Source organism: Rhamphochromis longiceps, linkage group LG16 (assembly GCF_057381845.1).
Source record: "Rhamphochromis longiceps isolate RC_006_pf linkage group LG16, R_longiceps_female_GT1.1, whole genome shotgun sequence".
Taxonomy (NCBI): domain Eukaryota; kingdom Metazoa; phylum Chordata; class Actinopteri; order Cichliformes; family Cichlidae; genus Rhamphochromis; species Rhamphochromis longiceps.
In genome coordinates, this window is record NC_140572.1 from 26,305,369 (window position 1) to 26,311,129 (window position 5,761).

The 5,761-nt window shown below is 40.7% G+C and overlaps 1 non-coding gene across 1 annotated transcript; it reads right to left on the reverse strand.

Annotated features, from left to right (window-relative positions):
• Window positions 1–5,337: 5,337 nt before the first annotated feature.
• Window positions 5,338–5,410, reverse strand: trnar-acg (transfer RNA arginine (anticodon ACG)). Its single transcript has one exon. It is a non-coding gene; the product is annotated as a tRNA-Arg (tRNA).
• Between the last annotated feature and the right edge of the window lie 351 nt (window positions 5,411–5,761).

Consider the following 5,761-nt stretch of genomic DNA (forward strand, 5'->3'; position numbering starts at 1 on the left):
GAGGCCGGTTGGATGTGCTGCCATATTCTCTGAAACGCCTGTGGAGACGGCTTATGGTTGAGAAATGAACATTCAATGCACGGGCGACAGATCTGGTTGACATTCCTGCTGTCAGCATGCCAATTGCACGCTCCCTCATTGCTTGTGGCATCTGTGGCATTTTGCTGTGAGACAAAACTGCACATTCCAGGGTGGCCTTTTGTTGTGGGCAGTCTGAAGTACACCTGTGCACTACTCATGATGTCAGATCAGCATCCTGATGTGGCACACCTGTGAGGTGGGATGGATTATCTCAATATAGCAGATGTGCCCACTACCACACATTTGGACTGATTTGTGACCACTGTTTGGGAGGGATGGTTATATTGTGTATCTGGAATGAATTTTAGGTCTCTACGTCCATCCCATGGGGAATGGGAGCAAAAACAAAAGTGTTGCGTTTATATTTTTGTTGAGTGTAAAATGAACAACACATGACACATTACACATGACATATTTATTTAGCAAAAACTAGGCCAAAATAAAGAACTGCTGACTGAAAATCAGAGAATACCCCATGATTCACAAGCTTGTTAAAAAAAGTCATACAGAAAGTATGTGTAACATCCTTGCAGAAGAATTCTTGTCCACTCTTCTTTACAATGTTGCTCCAGTTCATTGAGGTTTGCAGCCATTCCTTTATGCACAGCTCTCTTAAGGTTCTTAAGGTGGAATGATGACCTTTAAACTGCCAGAAGTGTAATTTTTAATAGAGGCGATCACACTTGTTGATGAACATTTAATCAAGTGCATTTGATTATCAGCACCTTACTGCTGCTTACCCTCTTAATTCCTTTGGAAGCCATAAGGATATATTGTTTACACACATGCTTCTGCATTTTAGTGTAGCCTTTGTTGAATTAACAACGACTCGATATAATACTTAGAGAGCCCACAATAAGACAAAGCCAAAATCAAGCTGAGACTGCTAAAAATTGACTGTGTCATCCAAACACACATATGGCTATTTCCACTGTGCCATGCATCTCTATGTTGCTCCAAAATATAAATGCATCGCAAAATACAAATATAGGAATGTGATTTATTTTGAGAACGCCCAACAAATCTGCTCATATTTGAGTTAGAGTTGGTAAAACAATAGTAGCCATATATTCCAGAAATCTACTGAACCTTTTTTAATTAAAGGAAAGTGAATGTGTGGCATCTTCAGTAGAAGTGAACAGACAAAGAAGAAAAGGTAGAGACAGAATGATGCATGGGTCTTTTGTTGCAATTTGCTGAAATTAAAAAAGTTTAAAATTACATATATCTTATACTTTAATATTAACCACGAGTTTTGTACCTAATTAAAAAATTATAATGATTTTGAAACAGAAAAACAATGCTATTCTGTCAGTACACAGTACCATCAGAAACAGCAAGACACTGTCACAAATTGTCCCTGATGCATCTTTTGGAGTGTGTGCACAATAGTTAGAAAAGCCATGCTATAGGAACGGGTGACTGTGGCTTGCGGTAAAAAGGTTTGAGCTTTGAGTGCTCAGCTAGAGCAGAAAAGTGCTATATGAGTACTAGTCCATTTACCAGTTTGGAAAATGCTGGTCAAATGGATTCTTTTAAAAGGGAACGACAGCCCAAAACAATCTATTTTCTTGTTCCACTAACACTTGTGCATACACGCACGTGCACATATGCACATACTCTAGAGGCCGTTTCCATTGAGTTGTCAGAATCGGTAAGAAACAGGTGGGGTTCAAGCCTGGATCATCTGAAGAGAGAAAATGAGGCATGACCCATGTGCTCTGCTTAATGACAGCAAAATCACGACCTTACCCTGCCCCTGCCTTCATCATTCTTTTCATCTTTCCTTGTTTCTAATTCTTCCCATCCTACATCTGTTCATTCCCCTTTTACTTTCCCCTCTCACTTCAGCACCCTTCGTCTCCTTTATCTCCTCTCACCCACTCCTGGCTGCCTCACTCACCCTCATTACCACCATTTTCCTCCCATTGGAGTGACTCAGCAGTTTTTTGACTGCCATCTCTCTCACTCATCTGGTTCTCGCTCGGGGCATCACATTCTCTCTCTGCGTGTGCAAAAAAATCTACTCTCAGAATCAGTTTTATTGGACATAATTAAATGCAATATTGCCAAAGCATGTTGCACAAAGTTTAGAGGCAAAATATAAGAACCTGGAATATAAGTTGTGCGCACAAAAAAAGAAAATTTAACATGTGGTAAGATTTAGTTAAATAATTTTGCAAAAGTATGGCTTCACAGAGGCTGTAGTCTGCCTTTACGAGTTTCAGATAGCAGAACTGACACGTTCTTTCTGGATGGTTTGTTTCCATGATGCCAGGTTTGTGTATCTTGAACAATCTCAATTGCCAGTGTGTAATGTCTCTCTCAGTCTCTGGCTGCTTATAGTATTCATTTAATCTGTCTCTCGGTATTATCTGCTCAGCTTATTATTGTTTTCACCTTGTGAATTTGTGCATGTGTGTGGGTGCCATTATGGCTAAATGCACTCTGGGCCAGCACAAAGGTGGTTTTAAACACTTTGGCAGGTTTTTATTTCTATTGGCAGATTTTGTCAACCTGATTTCCTTCCAACTGAGAAAGATACAGATAGTAAATGTGTACATGAAGGTCGGGTTTGATGATGGCTGTGGTCTGACCCATATCAACGTAGTGAAGTGTACCCTACTAATGGAGGCCAAGGGGGTCACTGGCCACCTCTCATTCATACACTCTTTATCTGGTGTATAAATATGAAATACTTCATGAGATTTAACTAAACCTTTACTGAGTAGTACCCTTTTCTCTCTGCCAACCTGGTACAACTAATCGCCACATGACCATATGCCCAACCCATCCTTAGTTGGGTGTTGGTTGCTTTGTTTCCTGCCTCACAACTATTCTATTTAAAATCTTGTTTCCATTAGATTTTATGATGATACTGATGAAGGCCACATGCTGAAAAGTGCTGGTCTAACAATAAGGTTGTTTCTTATACTAAAACTGTTGCTGGGATTCTTTGGGTTTTTTTGTTTTTGTTTTTGTTTTTTGCCAGAAACCCTTTTAGAGTTATTTGATTTACACCACCATCAGGCTCCCCGTGTCCTTAGGTGAACTTTGTTAACCTGTTTGGAAGCGTGCATTTTCAAAAGGGACAAATACTGTGAGCATAGCAGTCCATCAAAGACCACAAAGGGGCATCTCAGCAATGCACTCAGGTTCGATGCCCCTGAAAATTAGAATGGGTTAAAGAAAATCTCATATAACTGAGATATTTAGATGCTGTTGCTGTATGTTAAATGCACTTTTCTTTTTCTGTGGTTAATCCAGAGTGAATGTGGGCTACTGTGAGGCTGTGCATTGCCAAAGCAGCTGGTTGAGGGGACTCAACCTTCTACTTTTAGTGTCGCAGAGCTTGTGGGATCACAGGGTTAAAGTTTTTGCAGGAATTATATTGTTCTTTATTGAAAATGAAATTATGATTTGTTTGCCATTCACTGTTTGTTGTACTTTTCTTGGTACTTTTTCTATTCAGACCTTTTGATTTTTCAGTGTTGATCTGTAGCCAGGTTCAGGTGTTTGCTCAATCTCAGAATGAAAATATTGTTGTCTGGATAATATTAAATCCGTCTCTGGTGAGCCCACTTCCCTGATTTACAGTCAAGGCACAGCTCTGGCTGATTTTTTGCAGACAAAACCTTCCACGAATTGTCGTGAGACTGGGCTCTGTCTAGCCATATCTCTCTATCTCAACTCAGAACAGAAGCTTCTCCTGCTTTGTAACCATCTTTTTCCTCCTGTCTGTACTTCTCCTTTCTAACTCACAGATAAATCACTCATGTCTTTCAGTCTACTTCATTCCTGCAGACTCCCTCATCTGGATAAAAAAAACCACACAATGCTTGCTGCAGACTGAAGCCCTGGTGTTCCCTGCATCTCTCTAAAACATCAAATAACTGCCCCCTGTGCAGTGGACTTCATGTTCTCATTGGATTTTAGCTTCTCTTTTCCCTCGAACTATTATATTTTTCCTCCATATATCCCCTCTGTCTGTGACTCCTTCCCCCTTCTCGTCATTCCTCTGCTTCATCACCCCTTCTTCTTTTCATAGCCAGAGGGGCTGTCTCCATCCCAAGCTGTCTCCCTTCATCTTTCTCCTCCCTCCTCACATCAATATCCCTCAATCTCTCCTTCTCCCCGTAAATAGAGTGACCCTTCAGAGTGCTGTCGCCTCTCTGCCTCCAGACTCTTCACCATCTCTCTTACTCTCTCTCTCCTGTGGGTAAACATGACCCATGCTTCGATCATCCTCTTGTCATTTTGTCATTATTATGCCCTCTGAACTCCTCTTCATCTCTCTATATGTCCTCTCTCTTCGTTTCTTCGCTCCTTTCATTTCCCCTAGAGAGAATGACCCACACATCGAAACCAAATACTCAAAAAGTACATATGCTTGTTAAATATCTTTCAAATAAGAGAGCTTCAGCTCTTCTGGGAATGTTGTTGCTAGGCCATAAGATCAGAACGGATGCTCCACTTCATCTCTCTTCGAGCCAGTGAAGTTCTCACACATAAAAAGAAGGGAAATTCTGTTTTATTGATCTTACCTTATGCACAGTATCTGTTGAAGCAATAAAAGGTCTTCCCAAACCTATGGGTGTAAGATTTCACTATTGTCCACTATTGTCTAAGATGTTATAGTAACACAGCACTCAGATTACTGGTAGTGGGCTTAATGTGAAACTGAACCAGTAGCTTAGAAATAAAGCGGTATTTTACCAGATGACGGGCTCTGTGGTAGTTTTACTTAGGTTGTGTATCTGAAGTGTTTTCCAATCAGCAGCGGCTTATGTATGAACCCAGCAGTATTAGAAAGGCTTGTTCAGATAATGGGTCAGCTGCCATAGGTGTAATGCTGATATAAAACATCAGGTTGTTCAATTTAAAACAGTTTCCAGAACATAAATGCTAAAATGACTTGGTTTCAGACAGGATCAACTGAGAGGCAGTACATGATAGGTAAGGAATCATACAAAGCTATTCAAGGGTATTCACATTTTAAAAAAAAAAATTTTTTTAAATCCATAAGATTAATCTATTAACCAAGGTCTTTAAAATAGTGAAGTAAAACGTTAAATTAGAGTGGCATAAAATATAGTTACACAATACACAAAGGGACTGACTGCAGGACAAGGGTTTATATATTGTGTAGATTTCACTGTATATCTTGAGACCCTATGTTATACTATACGGACAAAAGAACGAGGTGAGATTTGTATTTGTTAGTCCCAGAGATGGGAGATTCACAAGAAATAGCGCCGAGCCAGCCAGGAGTTGAACCTAGAATCTTCTGATCCGTAGTCAGACGCGTTATCCATTGCGCCACTGGCCCTACTGACGCACTGGCGAGGTGTGTTTTTTTTTTTTTTTTTAGCTCAGCTGCAGGGGCGCGATAGAGTAGAGGGTTCAGGGTGTGGTGTCAGGAGAGGCTGACCCACACAGCTGTTCTCCATCACCTGGTCATGCTTTCCTTACTTCAGTAGGATGCCTGGACCCGACGGGGAAAGCTGCGCTACAAAGCAGCTGGAAAGCTAGACGAACAAGAAACAACTTGTAAATAAAGTCATTCACGTGTCCCTAACGCTGCGTGCTTCCGGTCATTTCTACCACAGTCACACTTCTTAATCTTTGAATTCAGGTATTTGCAGTCCCTTTGCCACAGGTGTATTAAATCAAACACCTA